The sequence below is a fragment of the Lissotriton helveticus genome, chromosome 3_1 (genome assembly GCF_964261635.1).
Source record: "Lissotriton helveticus chromosome 3_1, aLisHel1.1, whole genome shotgun sequence".
NCBI classification, from domain to species: Eukaryota; Metazoa; Chordata; class Amphibia; order Caudata; family Salamandridae; genus Lissotriton; species Lissotriton helveticus.
In genome coordinates this window covers 996,507,803-996,531,256 of record NC_136061.1, presented here as the reverse complement: position 1 = coordinate 996,531,256, position 23,454 = coordinate 996,507,803, and positions in this window count along the sequence as shown.

Here is a 23,454-nt window from a genome sequence, read left to right as displayed (position 1 = left end):
AAGCGTCGCCTCATTGAGGGTCGGGGGCAGGGCGAAATCGTCAGTGGCTGCGGAAAACATCTTCGCCAGTTGTGGGATCAGGATGACCGAGGCGGCCTTGTAAAACTCGGCCGGTAAGCCATCCGGTCCCGGAGTTTTTCCGTTCGAGAGGTTAAATATGGTGTCTCGGAGTTCCTCGGGGTCAAGCGGTGCCCCCAGTTCGCCCTGTTGCGTCGCAGTCAAGGTGGGTAGCCGTAGTTCAGACAGATAGTTGACAATGGTGGGCAGGGAGACTTGGAGGCGGGAGCGGTACAGATCAGTGTAGTGTTCCGTGAATGCCTCATGTATTTGGCGCTGAGAGTATAGTGTCCTGCCATCCCCGGTTTGTATGTTCGATATCGGAGCTGATCGGTCTTCCCGTGCGATCAGCCAGGTCAGTAGTCTGCCCGGCCTATCACCTTGTCTATGTATCCGGGCAGAGTGTGCCGCAAAGTTGACACATTTCAAACGGTCCAACAGGCGGCCATGTTCCGTGCGAGCTGCAGTCAGTCGGGCGCTCTCACCTCCATCCACAGGGCATTCGAGGTCAAGCAGTTCCGATTCCAGTCGCGTCAGATCACGTTCAAGCTGGCGTCTCATGTGACCCTGTGTCCCTAGACAATACCCCCGTGTCACCACTTTGAAAGCGTCCCATTCGATTTGGGGGGAGGATGCTGAGTCAGCATTGAGTTCAAAGTATTGAGCTGATTGTGTGAGCAGTGAGCTCCGGAACGATGCATCAAGTAAAACGTCCGGCTGAAGGCGCCAGGTGGGAATGGGGGGATGTGGGACGTCCCATGCAATGGTCAATGTGTGAGGGTTGTGATCCGAGTGGGTGCGGCCCATATACTGGGAATCTAGGACTAGTGGAAGGATGTCTGGGGAAACCATGTATCTGTCTAAGCGGACATGTAGCGCATGCGCACCTGACCAGTAGGAGTACGTGCGTGTCGTGGGGTTGCGGGTTCTCCATGCATCCTGCAGCCGCCATTGTTGGGCCCAGTTGAGGAGAGCTTTCGATGTGACGTGTGCCTGTGCGCTAGGTGGGGTAGCAGTGGACCTATCTAAGTGTACATCCAGGACGCTGTTATAATCGCCGCCGAGTATCCATGGAAGCCCATGCCAGGGCGCCAGCGCTGTGGAGAGGCTGTCGAGGAAACCGCCTTGTTCAGCGTTAGGGAAGTACATGGAGGCAAGTACTATCGGATGTCCATCGAGCCTACCCCTAACTATCACATACCGGCCTCCCACATCTATCTGCGTGTCCATGACTGCCCAGGGAGTGCCCGGCCTTACCCATATGAGCGCCCCACGGGCATAGGAGGAATATTCGGTAGCATAGATTTGTCCGCGCCATCTCCTACGCAGCGCGTGTACCTCAGCCTTATTGAGATGTGTTTCCTGTAATAAGGCTACATGGAATTTGTGGCGGCGCAAGTATGAGTATATTTGGTAACGCCTCGATGGTGTGTGCATACCTCTCACATTCCATGTACAGATCTGAATCTCAGCCATACCCACTATCTCGGTACGGGGCCTCCGCCTCCTTCGCCGCCCATCCCCCAGGTGACCGCCCCCCCAAGGCTACTCGTCCCCCCCCTCCACCCCCCCAGGCACAGATATCGACATGTTCAACAAGGGCATAGGCAGTACTCTGAGGTGGGGAAGAAGGAATATAACTGGGGTCACTAATAGTGCAAAACAGTAAAAAATACCAAGAGGTCGGCAACAGAACATGTTGCCGTCCAAACACGCCAATAGGCGAAAGTTTAGTGTTCAAGTCTAGGGGGCAGCTTGAGCTAGGTATCAAGAAGGTAGTCTCTCAAAGTCCAATCAAGTGATACCGGACTGTTGCCCTTCCCCGGGCCATCAATAGTTCCCTCCACGCAGTCTACTGCAACTTCCGATTAGGCCTTATCTGGCCCAGTTGTTCTGCCCCTGGGTGACTGTGTACGTATCATTAATGACATTGGGCCAAGTTCCCCAAGCATGCGGGAGAGGAGTGTGGCTACATGACAAGAACGGAGGTCACAGCAAACCCACCCTCCAATCGCCTGCTTTAGCGTCCATACCTCTCAGGTGAGTACTCACAGCGTCAGGACCTCTCCGTCTGTCTCCAGGGCGGTGAGGGGTTTCTCCATGTGCAGCTGTGACCGCAGCAGTTCAGCAAACGTTCGCCCATGAGTCCCGCCTCCTCCGCCCCGGTGTCAGCTATCGGTCACACATGCCATAAGTCAATGTAGCATGTCGGCCGTTTGTGGCGTGACATCTGGAAGCTCCACCGAAAGTTGAGAATCCGAAATTCCGTAGATGGCTTCATCGTCATCGCTGTGTGCCAATGGCGGACTCGTGGCTCGCGTGTTCTCCGAGGTTGGCGAGGTGCTGATTTGGGAGACTCTCCTGAGGGCGTCTTGTTGTTCCTGAAGTATTTGGTCCATTGGCGGGGAGTGGTGGGTCGCGTCGCCCGGGCGGTCAGTTGCGTGGCCTCTGTTCCTTCGCCTACGCCGTGGTCCGCGGCCCCGGGGCCGCGGCTCAGGATGTTGCGCATTTCTCGGCGCCGTGTCTGTTCCGCTGTCGAGCCAGTCGCTCACCTCCACAGGGTTGTTGAAGAAATAAGTTTTGTCTCGCGCCACTACTCTGAGCTTTGCGGGGAAGAGTAGGGAGTACTTGAGGCCTGCCTCCCGTAGTCGGCGCTTTACTTCCAGAAAGTCATGACGTTGACGTTGGACCTGTATGGTGTAGTCCGGGAAAAACATCACCGTGACGTTATCAATCCGGACCTCCCCGAGACGTCGGGTTTCCCTCAAAATGGTGTCCCTGTCCCGGTAGTTCAGGACCTTAAAGAGTAGCGGCCTTGCGTTGGAACCGGTGGCATAAGGCCTCGTGGGTACTCGATGCGCCCTTTCCACCACGAATTGCGGTGAGAGCGTGTCCGCAGGTAACAGCTCACGTATCCAATCCTCCACGCGTTGAGCCGGCCTGGTGCCTTCCCATTTCTCCGGGACACCGACGAGCCTGATGTTATTGCGTCTCGCCCTCCCTTCCGCATCCTCAGCACGGTCTTCTAGGAATTCTACTCTTGCCAAGAGGTCTTGCACTTGCTTGTCAGTTTGGGAGACAGCGGGACCAAGGTCATTCACTGTCCCCTCCAGTGTTTTAGTGCGATCAGCCAGTTTCTTGTGGTCGTCTCGCAAGTGGGTAAGGTCTATGGCTACTCCGTCTATCTTAGATTCCAGGGACGTCCTGGTTTGTTGAAGGGATTGTTCCAAGCGTTCCATGGCAGCAAGCATGTTGTCTAACCGTGATGTGACCTGTTCCGCTGCCATTTTGCGTGATGTCGTATCAGGTTTTCCTTTCAGCAGGGCTCCTCCGGTGCCAGTGCGAGTCCTCACCCCTCCGGACATGTGCGAGGTAGCTCCACCAGCGGTGAAGCCAGGGGACGGGATGGCAGTCGTTCCCAGGTTCAGCTACGTCGTCCGGGCACGGGGAGGGTGCAGTCGACGTCTGCTTCCGCGAGGCCGCGTGGACCGTCCGTAGCGTGCTTCCTGCTTGAGGGGCGCAGGTGTACAGCGGTGTGTCGCAACAGGCTGTCAACGTCAATGTTGCGTGCCTCTTGCAGGCAGCCGAGTCCCCAGGTAGGTGCGAGCCCACAGGTGCAGATGTTCCGGGTCTTCTACCAGGTCAATGGAGGGAATCAGTTCGCGGTCCGCGATCACCAGGGGGTTCAGGAGTATCTAGCACGGTCTTGGCGTGTCGTCTGGCGGCTGCGCAGCGGAGCACCGTTGCGGCCCCCAAAGTGTAGTTAGTGTGGCAAGTGGGCCGGGCCCTCAGCGTCCATCCCACGCAGAGCTTCACTCCCCGAGAAGGTGGGTTGCGCCCTGGAATTCCACCACCGGCTGGCACTGTGTCTCGTGGGGCAGCCCCAGGGGAGCTCCAGTTCAGGAAAGCCACTGACCCCTGCTCAGGTCGGTCAACGAGTAGTGAGGAGGTGCAGGGCTAGGCGTGGTATGAGGGCTGCATCCACTCATGTGCTGCTGGCGTGGTCTGGTCGTGTTGGGGGTCAGACCCTTCGTGCAGCCCGGGCACTGACGTGGCAGGGGTGTCAACGGGCGGGGGGTCGCCGCAATGCCTACCAGTCAGGTCAGCGAGGCCCACACGCCTCCATCTCCGATCCGCTCCCCGGTCACCGGCCCCATCTCTTCTGAAGTGCAGCGGTCAGTGCGTCAGCTGCTCCACAAGGGCGGGTGCCATCCGCATCATGGCGCTCAGGCGGGCGCCAGCCGGTCAGTCCAACCGCAGCAGCTGCAAGGCGAGGGGGCGGGGAGAAGGGTGCCCGCCAAGGAGACCAGGCAACGGCTGAGTCTGGGGTCCGAAGTCCGGCCGCCCCCCGAAGCCGCGTTGCGGAGCCAGGTCAATGGGCCTCTGCCTCGGGCCCCCGTCGGCTTCCCTGGTGCTCCGGTCGCAGCAAAGGCCCTCAAGCGAGGCCGTCGCCCCACTCCCGGGCAGACAGCTCCGTGAGCGCAGTCCCGGCCCGCATCGCCGGTAGTGCAGGATCCCGGTCTCACCCGCGACGTCCGTATGTCGCACTCGGCTCTGCTCCAGCAATGGGGTGAGGGGGGTGCAGGGGGCAGGTCGCCTGGGGACCCCCGAAGTCCGGGCTCCAACGTGGGTGAAAGCGGGCAAGTCCGGACCCCAGGCCGCGATTTTGGGGCCCTGGTGCACGGCCAAGTCCCCGACCTCTCGTGGCCGCCCTCACCGGTCGCGTGACAGCAAGTCCCGCTCAGGGGCCGCAGGAAAGTCCGGTGCTCCGGCGGCGGTCCTCGAGAATGAAAATCGGCCAGATCGCCGGAGGTGCTTAGTTGGTGGTCCGCCTGCAGTTTCAGGCGGTTACAGCTGAAATTGACGGATAAATCGCCCGGGGAAGGGGAGGTTTAGCTCGGAGCTCTACCCGGGTGCTACCGTCCTCATTGCGTGCCTAGCCACGTCCCCAGACAAAAATATCATCATAGTAAAACAAATATATTTTATTTGAAGAACCGAACACTAATATTGCAAAATACAAATGACTGCTTATTCGGCTTTGACAAATAATAAAAAAGCCTCATGTTTCGCGTAGCTATTAATGTGCATAAAGCGTGTTTCCTTGCGATGTGCTCTAAAGACATTTAAACAATCTACGTTTAACAGGGCTAGTTAGCCATCTTCTAAAAAGATTTAAAAACTGATATTTTGATCTTCTTTGACAACCAGAAAAAAAACGTTGTTTCGTTTTATTTTTACATTTACATTGAAACTCATCTATACCTGTTGCTTTCTTTGCGCATTAATTATTCCGATGTTTTTTAAGGAGCTCACGGTTAGGGCTGCTAGACTTACCGACGATGCTGCGAAAGTACTCCTCCTCTCTTCCCTTGACACCCCCTTTCTCTGAGTTTCCCAAGATTCCAGTCGCCAGGGGCTATTCAGGAGCAGCCGTCCACTTCCACTTTCGACAATGTACAGGGCTATGACCGGAGGTGGGGGTACGCCGCTGCCTCTAGCTGGCATTCACGAGGAACGGGGCTCGCATTCTCAGGAGCGGCACCTGAGAGGCGACAGGACTTCCGCAAGGCCGCCCGAGCCTCCGCGCACTGGGCTTGGCAAACACTACAAGCAAGCAGAGCCCAGCCGCGACGGCAGCAGCAGCGGGAGAGTCACCAGCTCACTTCAGACCCCGGCTCGCTTCAAGCCCCGAGCCCCAGCCAAACAGCGTTTCCCCTTTGAAGAGGATTTTTAAATCTATCGGAGCCTACGAGCCCAAAGATGCCTCGTTCAAGTTCAGGACGGCATGCAGAAAAATTGTTTTTCAAATATATATTTTAAACCTGCGGTAAATATTGTTAAACCGCTTACACTCTCATTCTGAGTTCGTATTGGGAGCACGTAAAATCACATGCAATTTTACCTTTAGAGTGCAGTACATCTGCCCCACTACAATGGTTTGGTGAATTACCATGGGGACAGAGTGTTCCAGTTTTAAGACCACATGTAATTAACATACATTTACCACCTGATATAAGATGGTGAATGTATGCGCAGGCCTTTAGGTCGGTTGGTAGTGGTGAATGGGGGGGGAGAGAATATGGGAGGGAGGAGAAAGGTATGTTCTGGCAGCTTTGAGCCATCAGAAAAATAGGGGAAAGGAGGTGTGGCTGCTTCTTCAAACAAAGCCTCATGTGATGTTACTGTGTGGAGCGACCACACAGTACATTTGTGCCTCGTTCTCCCATACCCATGTGTAAAAACTGTTCCAGTTGGAATTAGGTGGAGAAGACACTCCATGAGTTAATTCCGCTCTACCTGACTTGTAGTTAGTTGTAATGAGGGCTTAAATGTTCGGATAAGAAACACATTTTAAATATTCAGCAATATTGTGCCCGTGTCTTATCCATTGCCAAAAAGGTAACATGTTCATTAATCCAAGTGCACTGGTGCAAAGTCACGAGAGAGCCTTGGAACTTCCAAGCTAGCTAGAGGCAGCAAAATCTGTTCTCCGCAGCAACAACAAGTCAGGTCCCGGGCCGTGCTGTGATTGGCTGACGTCACGGGGGTGTCCCGGGCCGGCAGCCAATCACAGCGCGGCCCGGGAATGACGTCACGGGGGTGTCCCGGGCCGGCAGCCAATCGCAGCGCGGCCCGGAACAAAGGGGCGGGGCTTAAAAAAAGCCCGAGAAACGCCCCCGAATCGCGTTTTCCCCGAGAAAGCGCGATTGACAGCCTCTGTCTCCCAATGGCTAGCCTCCATTTATGGAGCTAGCCAGTGAGAGACAGAGGCGGGTCATCGATCAGATATAGAACTCAAGAGGTTTTGCTAGCGGATGCGCACTACGTGCGCACTTGCAGGCAAAACCTAAAAAGACACAGGACGCACCTGTAAACCGAAATGTCATGCTTGGTGTGTAATGGAACTAACCTGAATGTAATTGACAACATAAGAGAGAGAATATATTGATAAATAAAGCAAGAGATGAAGCAAAATTGAAAGAAAGATGAAAAGCCAGAATGAGAGAGAGAGAGAGAGTGAGAGAGAGAGAGAGAAGCGATGGATGGTTAGAGAGAACGAGAGAGATGGAGCTAAGCAGAGCCAGAATGAGAGTGTGGCAGAAAGAGAGACGGGTATAACTAGTATGTTGAGCTAGAGAGAGAAAAAGAGGGACATAGAAATTAAGACAGATCTAAGTATGAGTACGTACACAGTTATCTCTACTATAACACTGGAACTGACTATTGAATGTTGGAATGTACAATCTTATCCCGCTTTGGGGTAACTTAACATTTTGTCTGCTACAGGAATTTTTAAATATGAGAGAATGTTAATTTGCTTTGGCAAGTCATGCATTGTAGATTGCACTTAGCCCACATGAAATGACACGTGGGAGGCCTGCATTGGCAGTGAATTGGATCTTTAATTTCTGAGTTTGAGTTGCATGGTCAATATTTATGTGTCACTTTCAAAGTTATTTAGACTGTGTTTCTGTTTTATACTGTTTCTGCCAATATGTAACCGTGAGCCACAACTTTGGTTGATTTTGATTGCAGTGGCTCAGTTTATTTGGTGATTCACAATTCCAGTCATGTGTAAAACATGGCTTGTTGAACATATATGAGATGTATTTGCAAATTGTTGGATTGCATATTGCATTTAGGTTTTCAATTTGACCAATCTTTTGACTTCATACCAACGAAATATGAGTGTCTTCCTGGTCGAGGACCACACTGCTTTTTCTCTTATCTGTCTTGTATCAAGACCCTGCTGGACTATGGGGTGAAAGAAAGCTTGAATACACAGCTACCTATGTTATGACATCTCTTTATTAATGTAATAGCTTCACTTTCACAATTGCTTTATTAACCTTCCAGCTTTCTCAAATTTGCTTGAAAATGCACCATTTGTCCACTCTTTTTTCAAAATTTTCTCAGAGAGAACCCCCCGAACCCACCTTAGGTTCTTCGGCACTCTCGCGGTGCACTATGACACTCATTTTACACCTCACCACTTTCAAATGTCACCAGCCGCCACTGCTCTTTTGTAATCGGTCTTGTCTGTGATACAGAACTACATTTGGAAATGCCAGTTTAGTTCTATGTTTTTTACTATTTTGAATCTTAATAAATGCACATATATTGCTCTGGGAGTGAGTAATAGTAACAAGCACAACTGGTAAATTAATTGCATTCACAGAATACTCAACTATCTATGATCCAAACCCCTTTGGCCACTGGAAGTGATAAATGGCTCATTCAAGTGTACTATATGATTTTTTTTTTCGCAGGGTGGGGTAAACTCGTATCAAAACCATACTTGAGTAAGGCTCTCTTGCTGAAATTCAGATCCAGTATTACATCTGGCATTCAGCAGTGGCAGTTGAGTTTGTGGGTGGAGACAATAGAACAAGTGGACGGGGCCGGCAGAGTAGTGGGTGGAGTCAGCAAAGTGGGTGTGGTCTCCGGAAAAAAATTGAGCACCTGCACTTCATTTTTTACAAATTAAGCACTGCGAGAGATATGAGGACCTGGGCTGTGGATGCACCATGCCATTGAGACGATTGCTTCGGTTCCATTGGATCCACAGAGGATGATAAGCACCTTAAGTCCACTACCAAGGGTCCAGAACTGGGGTTGCACCACTTGACAGCGTAGACACACAGATGGCAGAGTCCTGGTGTAGGTGCAAGATTGTTGGAACTCTGTTATGCCCCTGAGGCTTGAGATCAGGAGGCCAGCCAACTAGCCCTGGAGTCACTTTGGGTTCAAGAGATGCAGTTCCAGTTCTTCTCATCCAGGCAAGATTGCAGCAGGCCAGCACAGCAGAGCAGGAGTCTGTTTTGTTTCATATAGGTACCCTAATATAGCCCCGGGTAACATCATACCCCTTCACCTACATTTCCTCCCCTACACTACACTGTAAGGAGCCTTATAAGGATGGAACCTTTTACCTAGTTCTAGTCCTGGGTGCAGAAGGAGGGTTTCTCCTAAACAAGGTCATATAAACTCCTTCAATAGACTCACACTGTATGAATGAATATTCATAAGAGTTCCTAGAAACTAGGCTGGGGCTACACCACCTTCCTCCCCATATCTAGGTACACGGTTCATCCCCTACGTCATCCTTAAATCCAACAATGGCTAATACATAAACAAGGGACAAAGGCGCCCTAGATACTTTCTGTATAAATATAGCACCTCTTGCTAATGTTAGTTAGAGGGAACCGAGACTTCCAGGCTGACACACTGACCAGAGACGTTGAGGCTCCTGCATGCAGACACTCCAGCTGACAGTGGTCTGAAAATCCCTCATGGGGTGTCCAACTCGAGACCAAGAAGGGCTCCTACATTCTCACACTTCAGGTAATGGGGTTCGACTAGACCTAAAGGGATTCTTGGCTTCACACCTACTCACATGCTAGGTACACTTAGGTACAACAAGATAGGCATCGTAGGAGTACGCACACTTTTATCTTGCATTTTATACTCATGTATTTATTCATGATAATTGCAAGATGGTAGAACTGTACTATCCTTTTATATTCACTGTACTGCTAATCATATATCTCTGCTACTGTCTAATGGTTGTTGCAGCTCATATATTTTACACGAGAATAATAACTGTTCAATAAACCCTTATTGAAATGACCAGACTATTTATTCTGCGTATCTCTGAGATAAACTAAATGAGCACGAGTGACTGGGCGAAAAGTAGTACATTGTTTCTACTATCATGAGGGATCAGGGTTGTCATGGTCTATGGTTGCCAGAAACAAATCTCTCCCCGATAAGAGGGGACACTAGTGGCACTGTGAGCTAGCTTAAATGCAAATAGGCTAACATTTCTCATTGGGGGTGTACAGAACCAGTCTGCCACTAATCCTACAGTTTATGTAATCCAGACGCGCAGGTCCTGCATGGGTACTATAGGAACTACACAAGTCCAGCAGGGGGCAGTCCAGCAGAGTGGCATTTTGTCAGCAGCACAACAGTCTTCCTTCCTGGCAGAGTATCCACAGATCCAGAAGTGTTCTAAAGTGGTGGCTTCTGAGGTTCAGTATTTATATCCTGGTGCCCTGGCTCTGGAAGGTGGGAGAAACTTCTAGACAGTGGCTTTGAAGTGCAAGGAAGTCCCTGCCTTCCCTTTTCTTGCTCCAGGCTGGCTGAAGTTAACAGGGTAGTTAGGACATTTTTGTGTGAACAGGACACAGCCTATTCAGGTATAAGTGTAGCTGTGTCCAGCTCCTACCTCCCATCCTGCCCGGGTTAGCCCATCAAATCACACCTAAGCACCCATTGTATGTGACTGTCTAGGTGGAATACACAGAGCCCAACTGCCAACTACACCCAGTCATTTGACCAGAGACAAGCTGCAGGCATCAAATGGTTAATGTAAGGAAATACTAAGCATAGCATGAAAAGGGGCCTTATTCACAAGGTGGCGTTATGTCACTTTTAGTGGCTTAACCCTGTCTTGTGAATAAGGCGAAGACCCAATCGCCATTCGCCACCACAGCGTCAGAAAAAGTGATGTGCTCACAAGTATCCTAAATCATGGTTGCAGAGCGTTGCATAGATCAGCGTCAAAGATGCTCCGTGCAGCTGAAGTGATATGTCAGTTCTGAGATGCGGCGAGGCTGCGCGGCGAGGTCCTGTTGCGTCGTTGTCAAGGATCTCATTGATGGGGCTTGCGATGCAAAGTCCGGCATTGGGGAATTGGCGCACAACTGGTGCTGCACCAGTTCCGAGGAGCCGTGAAGCTACGATACGGAGTCCAGTGCCGTTGTCGAGGCTGCCGTCAGCAAGAGATGTGTGGACCTGGGCTGCGGATACACAGTGCCATAGGGGCAATGTGTTGGTAGAGAGGACTGCGTTGGGCGATGCAGGTCTTTGTGAAAGGTACAATCGGTGTAGCAGCAGCGATATATCAGTTCTGCTAGGAGATGCATCACTTAACAGAGAAAATGGATCGGTTCTGCTGGCAAGCAGCCTATGGCCAAATACAAGGGTCCAGGACTAGGGTGGCACCACTTGGCAGGGTAGACTCACACATGGCAGAGTCCGGGTGCAGGTGCAAGATGGTTGGACGCCTGTTATGTCCTTGAGGCTTTAGATAAGGAGATCAACCAACTAGCCATTGTAGGCACTTTGGGTTCTGTGTTCAAGAGATTCAGGTGCAGTCCTTCTCACCCAGGCAAAAGGTCAGCAGGTTTGCCTAGCAGAGCAGGAGTCCAACAGGGTGCAGTCTACCAGTGTAGCAGTCCTTTGGCAGCACAGCAGTCCTTCTTTCTGGCAGTGTATCCAGAGGTCCAAAAGTGTACTGAAGCAATGGTGTCTGAGATCCAGTATTTATATAGTGGTAGCCTGGTTCTGAAAGGTGGGAAACACATCCAGACAGCGGCTTTGAAGTGCAAGGATATCCCTGCTTTCCATTCCTTGGCTCCAAGCTGACTGGAGTGACAATACAGGGTTGTTAGTCCCTTTATAGTCACACTTGAGTGCCCATTGTGTGTGGCTGTCATGGAGGAATACACAAAGCCCAACTGCCAACTATATAGACTCATGTGACAAAATACAGACCACAGTCACCAAATGGCTAAGGCAAGGAAATGCAAACTTTCTAAAAGTTTGCACAAAGAGACAAGAGCGACCCCAATGTCCTTGCAAACTGGGTGTTGCTAATAAGCAAAGAACAATGTTCAAAAGGAACTCATTAATTCAATTACCATTTCTGCAAGGAATAGTATACCTTGCATGAATGAAGCAGAGATAGAAAAACATATTGGATGTAACCTTAATTCAATTAGGTCTATCATTATTCTAGCAATTTTTATAGAAGCCCACAAGACAATTATTGCAACTGTACTCACCTCAGTCCAAGTGAGTGTAATTTATTTTGCATTACAATATTAAAAAGTACAGAAAATGTATAAAAATAATACTCAGTTTTGTATTTACACTATATACATTTCATATACAGTCAAGTCTTTGACTGAGAGCACCATGCGGGCAGAACTATAGAACCACTGACAGCGAACAGTGATGTAAATAAATTACTCACTCACCACTTTTCTATCTGAGGAATTGATGAAGGGCTGATCTTTATTGATCTACTCACTGCTATGACTTGGACCTATGGTAACCGATTGACTGCCACGAACAATATCAGCAGCCTACTTGGGTAAGCTTGATAGGGACCGACCCTACCTGGACACCACCTGAAGCACCCTGATTTACTTAGGAAGATTTCTGCATTGCAGGCACTATTATGTGCTAATCGTCCCCAGAATTACCGTCCTGAAGAGACCCCGTATCACGAGAGGGTCAAAATGTTGTCGACTACTAGAAAGAGAGAGCCTAAGAAAACGAAACATTTCTTGTTATAAATTTATTGTATTACATTTCCCAAAAGCTCCTCTTCTAAAATACCAATAACCACTGCTGCGTCATCCTCTTTATTAGCACTACATATATATCTCACTTTTTTGGTTATGGTCAAACCACTGGGGGTCACTAAACCACTGTGAAATGTGAAACTTTATATAGTGTAAATACACAGCTGAGTATTCTTTTTATACTTTTTCTGTACTTTTGAATATTGTAACACAAAATAAAATACTCACTTCGACTGAAGTGAGTACAGTTGCAATAATAGCCTTGTGGGCTTCTATGAAAATTGCTAGAATAATAAGTGACCTAATTGAATTAAGGTTCCATCCTACATGTTTTTCTGTCTCTGCTTCATTCACACAAGGTCTATTTCTTGCAGAAATTGCAAAATATAGAATTTATGAGTTCCTCGTGAACTCTTTAAAAGTGGCATTTTCAGAATTACAATTTAAAATCAGATTTCCCCTTAAATTATGATTTTAAATTGCGCTTCCAGAGACATCAAACGTAAAGGAGTTATCTCTTCCCATTCGGAAAGTACACTTATCAATTGTAATAAGCCAGCTACAATGTTATCCATTGGAAGAGATTGGTCTTGCAGTAGTGAAAAACAAATGTAAGAGTTTTTCACTACCAGAAGAAGTAATACTTAAAAGTACAAGTCCTACTTTAAAAAAACATTGCAGCAGTCCCCTGAGGGGTCCAGGGCCAACCCTAGGGTTGACTAATATATATTATAATGGAAGGTTTGGGCCTTGCAAAAGGTTTATTCCCCCAGGTCAAAACATCAGTTTAAAACTGCACACACAGGCTATGCAAGGCCAGGCTGAGATATGTTTAAAGGGCTACTTAAGTGGGTGGCAAAATCAGTGCTGCAGGCCCACCAGTAGTATTTAATTTAAAGGGGGGCGTAGCTTAGCGCCCGATGCGGATGGCGGCGTCGGCGTGAACGCTCCGGTCCCGCTGAGGGGTACAAGCGGTTCGCGACCTTCTTCGGACTCACTGCAAGCGGGTTTCTCCATTGGAAGTCGGCGAGCATGCTGTGAGCTCTACATGCGGCTCCTTGATGCTTTCCATTGCCGTTTTTTTTAGCTGCTGAATCTCCGGTCGCGGCTCTGTCACAGCCGCAGCTGTCATTTTGTTTCTACGAAGTGCCGAGGCTGTCTCTCAGGTATGCGCAGCTTCCTATGACGACTTCTCTGGTGCCTGCAGCTTTGCTCCTCATGTGTGTTGAGCCATGTTTCCTATATTACTGACTCGCTATGCTTTTTGACTGCGGCTGCTTATCCTTGATGTTTCCAAATGCTGCCTTCAGTCTCTTCAGCTTTCCAATTATGGCGGCCATTTTATGAATAGTGCTATCCTTTTTCTGGACTCTCCATCTACGGTTGCTGATCTTCCTAAGTTTCCTCACTGCGTACGAGACTATTTTTCTTCATCTTTTGCTACATCGTTCTCATTCAGTTGCTCTGCAGTCTACGGAATTCCTACGCATATCCTATTTGGATGTCCTTCTATTTGACGGCTAGCTTACATGGGTAAACTTACGCTGAACGGCGTCACTAAATCTTCGCAGCATATCTTCATTAAAAATTCCAAGGTGTTCTCGGCCTTTGCCCAGATAGAAGCTTCTCAGGCATCTTCTGTCCATTAACCACAGTCCTCAATGGAGCAATCTGTGCAGACTGTAGGGAAAGGCACCACCAAAAGGCCAAAAAAGGACCCTCCTTCTAACCCTGCCTCTGCCATATCCATGGAACTGTTGTTGGAGGAGATAAGAGCATTACGTCCTTTTATGGAAGAAACCAATGCCAAATTACAGATTTTGACTGATAATTGGTCTCAAATGGATGCGAGAGTCACGTCTGTGGAGCGCAGCATTTCTTCTCTTCAGGAGTCGTCGTCTAAAGTCTCCCACATGCATTCACAGGTTGCGGCTCTTCAAAAGCAGGTGGAGGATCTTGAAAATCAAAATAGACGCAACAATTTACGTATTTGCGGCCTGGTGAAGGGCTGCGAGGGGTCTGACCCCGTTGCTTTTTTCAAATCCTTTCTTCCCACCCTCCTGCACTTGCCGGAAGGCACTATGCTCAACATACAACGGGCCCACAGACTTGGCCGTGCTCCTTCTCCTACTTCCACTTCTTTGAAACCAAGAGGCGTCATCATGTACTTTCTAGAATACACCGACTTATTAAAGGTTCTTTCGGCAGACAGAGCCTCTCCCCGTCTAACTTGGTCAGGATCTTCCTTGTTCTTTGCACAGGACTATGCAAGAGCCACGGCGAATCGACGTAAGGCCTTCCTGGATATGAGACCCGCTCTTCGTTCCATCGGTGCCAGATATGGTCTCTTCCACCCGTGTTTTTTTAGGGTTACCTACAATAACAAAACGACAACCTACGAGGATCCAGATAGTCTTCAGAGCTTTCAGAATTCCTGCCAAGCTGCTGACATGGACCTTTCTGGTCCCTCTTCCTCTTTCCCTCCATGATTTTCGTGTCTTCTCCCTTTTTTGATGGTTGATATTCATTGTTGTTCTGCCTCTTTTATCTGTTCTCCGAATTTAGTAGTTGTGCTTTTCAATCCTATATGCTTATGTACTCATTCCTTTTTTCCTTTATGTCCTTTTTCCTCGCTTTCTTTCTCTGTTCACATGGTCTCTTTTTTGCCCGTTATCTTTAGTGGTTTTGTCTTCTAATGTTATTCTTCTTTATTCACAGATTACATATCGCATTTCCGTGTTGTCCCCCCGGTTGGGTGGTTCGTTGACCCTGATCGCCCGGCCTCCTCCAGTTGGCTCTACCCCCCCTTCTTCTTCTTCTTGTTTGATCTTCTTCCCGATTGTGCTCCCTTCCCTTCTCGTAAGTACAGTTTTCCTTCCTGTTCATCATGTCTATTTTCCCTTTTGCCCCCCTTTCCCTGGCTTCTGTATTTTTTCTATGTTTAAAGGTGTCTTTTTTTCTCTATTTGCTTCTCCTTCTTAATCTCCAGGATTTTACTCTATGCTCTCCTGTTTCTGCATTTCTCTCTCTTACGTTCTCGGTTTTTACTGTTCTGTTTCCTAGCATATGCCTATCTTTTCCTACTTCTTTTTTCTTTTTTCCTTACTGTTTCCTCTTTTCTTTCTCCACTATACTTTTCTCTTTTTTCCTATTCTCTCTCTCCTTTCTTTCTGGCATTTATGATCATTTTTCTCTCTTTTGCTTACCTTTTTTCATGGGCTCTCCCCTTCACTTTGCTACTGGTTTTCATTTTCTTTTATTTTATATATTGTGTCATTGAAAATAATTACATGGAATGTTAAGGGCATTAATTCTCCAATCAAGAGGCAACGAATCTTATCTCATCTAGCCAGATCAAATGTTGATGATGGTAAACCAAATGGAGTAGCTATTTTATGTCGTAAAACCCTCTCCCATTCCCTAATTGCTCAGGAATCAGATGCTGAAGGCCGATGGATACATGTTAAACTGTCTCTTAAGGGTGATACAATTTCCTTTCTTAATGTCTATGCTCCCACTGGTGGTGATCCCGCTTTTTGGCATGATTTTTCTCACCATATCACCAGATTTGTTGATGATAACTTCATCCTGGCAGGCGACTGTGACCAACACCTTGATCCCTTCCTTGACAGGAATTCCAAAACTCCCTATGTTCCAAAAAAATCTCACAAGCTATTTACTCAAGCTATCTCCCAACACAAGCTCATTGACGCCTGGCGCTTGTGCAATCCGATGACGAGAGAATTTACTTTTTATCTCCCATGCCATCATTCCCAGTCCCGGATTGATTATATTTTTGTTACTCATAACATTGCCCAAACTCTTACTAATGCTGAAATCGGCCCAATTTTACATTCGGATCATGCTCCTACCGTAGTCCATCTTGATATACTACCTAAACCTGTTGGGCCTAAGAGGTGGCGCTTTAATAACGCCCTTCTATTGGATCCTAAATTCACTGCTTCCTTTACTGAATGTTTTGACTAATTTTTTATGTTTAATGATACCCGTTCCATCCCCAAACACACTATCTGGGATGCTTTTAAGGCCGCGGCAAGAGATTTTATAATTGGATATGTTGCAAAGAAACGAAAAATTGCCCGCAAATTTACAGGGGATCTCCTTCAAAATATTAAGAAATTGGAGCACGCCTATTTTACTTCGCACTCACAAGACAGTTTAACAGCCCTAGTTAATGCCAAAATGAACTTTAATAAACAATCCACAGAGGACGCTCCCTGTATTTACTGAAATCTAGTGCAAAGTTTTATGGCAGTAGAAATAAAGCCGGGAAAATCTTAGCCAATTATTTGAAAGCCAAACATAACAAATTGAATATTGAATCCATTTACGAAACTCAATCTAATCTTAAACACAAAGACGCAGACATTCTTACTGAATTTTCTACTTTCTACAAAACCTTGTACTCCTCTGAAACCCAACCCTCTTCCCAATCTTTAGATCATTTCTTTTCTACCATACACATACCTGACCACTTCCCTCTTGATCTTTCTCCCTTAGAATTAGATATTTCTCAACGTGAATTACTTCTAGCACTCCAAACTCTCAAAAAAGACAAGGCTCCTGGACCAGATGGTCTCACTGTTGAATTTTTCCTCCATTTCTCAAAACTCCTCATTCCAAAATTACACTCTCTTCTAGACTCATTTATTGCTTTAGGTGCTTCACAGGCTCTTTCTCTGACGCCCACATCTGCCTTAAACCCAAGGAAAGATGCTCAATATTGTAAAAACTACAGGCCCATTTCCTTGGTCAATATCGACTACAAGATATTTGCTAAATCACTTGCAACGCGTCTTGATCTTTTACTTACAGACCTCTTAGGCGAGGAACAATCAGGTTTCGTCAAGGGCCGATTTATCAATGATAACACTAGACTTTTTTTCAATGTCTCCTAAATTACCCACCTCTCTCGCAGCAATTGCCCTAGATGCTGAGAAAGCTTTTGATAGGGTTGAGTGGACCTATCTTTTTCACGCCCTTAAATGGTTTGGTTTTGGTCCCAAATGTATTTCTTTGATTTCTTTATTGTACTCCAATCCCGGTGCGGCAGTCTGTGCCAATGGCCTAGTCTCTTCCTTTTTTGACTTAGGGAGAGGCGTTCGCCAAGGTTGTCCTCTGTCCCCTTTTCTTTTTAATCTGGCTTTAGAACCTTTTTTATCCAAACTCCGTGAAAACCCTGACATTCATGGCTTTCATGCTTTGGATTCCCAAGTTAAGCTTGCCGCATATGCGGACGATATTTTACTTTTTTCTCCAACCCCACTGAATCTATTCCTGCCTTCCTTGCCGAAGTAAGAGATTATTCCCAGATTTCTGGCTACAAGCTCAATAATGACAAATGTGAGATTTTGCCCTTGACAAAATTCCCATTTAAGCCTGATTTTAATACCTCCAATTTAACATGGAGTTCCTCACACATTAAATACCTTGGCCTACATATTACCCCCTCTATTTCAGACACGGTCTCCCTTTGTTTAAATAAATGCATTAAAAAACTATTGGATTTAACGTCTAGATGGCATCCCCTTTATTTATCATGGTGGGGCCGTCTTGATACAATCAAAATGATGTTATCCCCTATAGTCCTTTACACTCCTTCTAATATCCCTGTCTCCATCCCCTCTAAATTTGTCAGGAAAATTAACTCAATTCTGGCATCTTTTCTCTGGAGCAACAAAAAACCTAGAATATCCTTGGCTCGGCTTATACATCCCAAATCCGAAGGCGGAGTTAATTTCCCAGATTTCCCAGTCTACCATAAGGTGTTTCTGTTGCGACAGGCTTCCCTTTGGTTGCAAGACCCGGTTTCCCTTGCCCCTTATGGGCTAAACTTGAGCGCCTTTTTCTTTCCCCCTTCTCCCTCGCTGAGTATCTTTCATTTTCACGTAAGCCTTCCTCTATTCCCACTCCCATTCACAAATTCACAGTTAAACTACTTTTATCTTCTTCTCCTGCTCCCCCTACGACCATTGCTGCTTTCCTTGCCTCCACCATTTGGCATAACACCTCCCTCTTGATACGTGATAAGCCCTTTTACTGAAAGTCGTGGCGACACAGAGGGCTAATCTGGGTTTCCCAACTATTTTCACATTCTTCTTTCATACCCTTCCATACTCTCCGCACCACCTATGGTTTACCTGCTTCTTTTACCCACAAATATCTTCTTCTTAAAGAGGCTATAATGGCAACTTACACCCGCCTTTTGCACGCACCTTCCCCTTCTTCTTCTCCTGTCCCTACCTCACTACTTCATTCCTTTCTGCGCACTACTCCTAAAGCCTCTTCTATTTACAAACACCTCCACACTAAAGACTCTCCCAGACCCAAATCTAAAGTGGAGGAATGCTGGGAACAAGATCTTGCCACATATTGGTCCATTCCTTTATGGGCTAAGATCTGGAATAAGATTCGCAAGTCCTCTAGAGCAGCGACTCTGACACAAACCTTGTTCTTCAATTACAATAGACTTCTTTTCACGCCATTTGACCTTCATAAGCGCTTTCCAGCCACTCCACATATTTGCTGGTCATGTTCTTCCCCGCAAGCTACTTTATTTCATATGCTGTTCCTGTGTAAATCCGTTCATGACTTTTGGTTGCAGGTTTGGGCCCAAATTAATGTAATTTTTCATTCTTGCATTCCTTTTTCTTACACTAACGTTTTCTTAGGAAGTCTTTCTCCTTGTTGGGAGGATGCTGAACTTAACACTCAGATTATTGATTTATTGTTAGCTGTTGCGTTTCAGCAGATTACAGTCAACTGGAAGAACTTTTCTAACATCTCTTTTAAAGCATGGTGGTATAATGTCTGCCACAATCATAGACTGGATACTGCTTTTGTTTTCCCTGCCCACATGGCAGCAAAGCGCATGGATTTATAGCTTCCTATTACGCTTTATCTTGATGTATGTGCTAAACGTTCATTTCACCCACAACCCTCACAACAAGAAGTCTTCAAACCCCCTTAAATGCCCCCCGTATTCCGTTTCTCCTTCATTATCAACTGTATGTACTTCTTTTTGCATAGTTGTATTTTTACGACTGTTGTTTCCATTTTATTTAGTTTTTATGCTTATGATTAGCTTTATTCTTGTTTATAACTGTATTATGCCCATTGCTTTCTGATGTACCCATATTTTATATTTTTCTCTGTATTTTGTATTGACACCTTATTCCTCTTTCCTTTCCCAAATAAAATTATTTTTTGAACTAAAAATATTTAATTTAAAGACAGTGGGCACATGTAGTGCACTTTACTAGTGAATTATAAGTAAATGCATGTGCCAATTGGAGAAAAGCCACTATTATCATACTGAGAGGAGAGAGCACAGCACTGTTGCACTGGCTAGCTCTTGTAAATACCAGCACAAACAAGAACAGATACAATGGAGGAGGAAGGCAAAACATTGGGAGAATGCCCACCCTAAGGCTGAAAGGTCTAGCATTCATCAACTTTGAACTGATGATTTTCAAATATTTTTCTTTTTCTTCTCTTTCTGACTGCAGCTCCATACACGAATCTCTAACTATTTGATATTGATTGTGTTAGGGATGGGAATGCCCCCCTGCATGGCATACAGTCAAGTCCTCTGCCCTGAATGCCCAGCTGTGAGTATCTGGTTTTCTGGAGTTTGACCCAAGCCTCACACTAATCTAACATGTGTGTGAACATCTATGCCTTTCCCTTAATGTGAGTACAGTCCTGGACCGGGAGGTGTACACCAAGCATGTTCTTCATAGTGACAGAGGTCTAAGGTCCCTATCACTGGTTCAAGCGTGCAGTGCAGTGGAGGTAGTGTGCAGTTTTTTTAGTGCTCATAGTGTGACCAGACCTTTTTAGAGGGCTGGCGACAGCCACATGCCAGCCTCTACCTTCAGATACAGCTGTGTGGCCTGCATCTTGAAGATTGAAGCTGCCCACTAGGGCTTGGAAAGAGTGAAAGCTTCAATATCTCTGAATTACCAAGTCAATTAAAAAACGTGCCATTGGCTGTTAAGTTTCAATTCGTATTAAGAATCATGTAGACAGCATTGGATCCCATAATGTTCTTATTTTATTTATTAAATACATGGACAGTTATTAAAAACCATTGCATACAAAGAAGCTTTAAAAATAGTGCAATAATTCATATCAATGCAGCTCATGGGGCTGCAAAATTTACCAGAGAGATTTGTAAAACCAAGTCACTGTGCATTAAAACCTTTGGATAAAAATACAAACAATGGAATACAACTGAATACTCTATTTATAGGGCCATTGCATACAAAGTCGTATAGAATATTTTGATGGTACACGTGAGTGCTATACCTATAGAGCTACTTATGTTGCTACCAATTCATAAAATCAAGTTGCTAGGGAAAAAGTGCAGCAGGAGGATGCTAAAAGGCACATCATGGGTCATGGAGCCAATGGTCAGATTGGTGTGGTGGTCATCTTGTACTCAAAGTTTTCAGAAGAACCCTGGCGGTAAGTCTTTTAGTCTGTTTGCTGCTGAAAACAGGAATTTGACTAAAGCGAGCAGTTAGTCTAAGATCAAAGGCTAGCAGAGACTCAATCACTGCTCTTCAACATGTTCTGATTCATCTTGTTAAGGAGATTGATTTGAGCCAGTATCTATGCTCTATCAGGAAAGCAGGGCAGGCGCATATTATGTGTTCAATGGTTTGCCAGAGGTGGGTGCATAACCAGCATTTCTTCTTGCCATCTTGGGGCCAGGTTTAGAGTTGGTAGGTCTTCAAGTCAATACCTGATGATCTGTCATTTCACTGTTGAAGAGAGACCAGTTGCTAGATAGGGTTGGAGGTGCAGGGCCTTGCAGCTGCTTATGACCAGGTAAGCATATGATCACCTTTCCAGCATGTTCAGTAATGAAAGAGAGATACTGCATGGCTTTGATGACTATAGGTTTGAAGGCTGAGAAGGTAATTGGCTGGTTCCATACAGCACCTATTTGAGGATTTATGATTGCCTGACCAAGGTATTCAGTTAACCTAGACCCTTTGCAGGAGACTACCTTGTAAACGGGCGAATCCCTGGAAAGACCACGCCTTCTATCAATATGTCCATGTGTGTGGAAATCAAGCACACTGAACCCCCAGCCCTCCAAGACCCCTGATCAGGTGTGACCAGGGTTCTACGGCTCTAAGCATCATCTGTCCCCCTTAATCTATGGAGGTAACTTATCTGGTGGTGTCAGTGGCTCAGTTAGCATTGCCGCCCATGCCCTCATATCCTCACTACCTCTTCCTTCCCTTAGGGTTGACTTCATGTGACAGCACTTTGTATTAATCCACTCAGCAATGTCTTTCATCCAATCCTCTATCTTCAGACGTCTTGGGGCATCTTCATGTAGGTTTTATGTTGCCCATGCACCACGCATGGTGGCGCAAGGGCCACCTTGTGTGACCCTGAGTGGCTTGATAAATCCAGAGTAATGCAACACAGAGCAAATTGCTGCACTGCGTTACTCTACACCAGGGAGGCATTTCATGGGTGAAGCGAGGGTGTTCCCACATGCCCCCCCATCGATTTTGGCACAGTTCTAGATTTAACATCAATGGTAAACCTGGGAATGCTTCAAAGTACTATGCCACTCCAGGGGGAGGCATAACGAGGAGAAATATCCTCATTTCTCCTTGTTATTTCTAAAATGCCTCTCAGGCTAGTTTTTGCACTGGAAGAGGTCCCTTCCTGCACAAAAACAATCCTGTTTACAACGCAGGCATACCTGCACAATGGTGCAAGGTGCCTGCATTGGTGCTAGGCAGCACATGTGCACCAGCGCTGGGAAATGACAGGAGTGCCCTGTATTATGTTAAACACTTTACATTCCTGCCCTTTCCCTATCACACAGTGAAGCAAGGTGACTTGCTGTGCTTTGTGAAAAATTCATAAATATGCCCCCTTGTTCATAAATGCCATGCCCACCTGGTCAAAAGCCTTTTCAGCATTCAGCTGAGTCTCTTTTTTCATCTTTCAAACAGGTGACAGACCCATCAGAGAAGCCATATATCTGTCTGTCTCATATGTATCACAATTGATTCTGTTGCTCCAATTGTGCAGTGATAGACCCTAATGGATGCATAGCTGGAGTATGGCACTAGAGTCACTCACAAATCACCTTGTCAGCATATGTACAACCCTATGGGAGAAAAAAAGTTGAAGATCAGGGACTGTGCCACTGAGTCCAAAGTCGGTGATTATGGATGCTAACATTTTGAATAGTATCCCACTGGACGTTTCAGTTCCTAAATATCTAATCATCCTTTCATTGCACACAATGATTATGATAAACTCACTAGCTAGTATAAAATCACCTATGCAAATATTGCCAGCGTCTTAAGATCAGTGGATGAGCTGTGTACATAGCCGGTATTGTGATTTCCACTCATCCTCACCATGTAGGTTGCCAATGTGCACTGAACCTCTTTAACCCAAGGAGTTATTTTAATGGAAACAGATTGAAACTCCATTACATCATGGGTGTGTAAATGTGCCCAGAATTATGTGGATACACTTTTTCTTTAGTTATCCCTGTACTAGCTCCCAATAGCCTTGTTTCGTGTAAATAGGATATCTGTATGGCATTGCCACACCTCTGTATACTTGCATTTGAGGACTTCTACTCCTCTGTGGTAAGTGATAGAACATTCACCATGATGTGGAATCAAACATGACACACCGAATATTTTTGTGAATCTTCTGCTAGGGCCTTCCAAATATGAAAGACCATACATTTTATATAGCATAATTTGGAGATCACTGACATTACATGTGCATTCCTGTCATATGTTACCACTCTCTCTAAATAGTTCCATCACCTAACCTTGCTTCAACAACAATAAAAGTGATACAGCTGAACATTTCAACAATTACTGTCGGAGACCAATGGCCTATCAAATCTATGACCACAGATCACTGGGCTCCAAAGGAGCACGTGTTCAACAGTACCACAGGTGGGGGTGATTCCTCAATGCCTAATTACTTTCTTTTC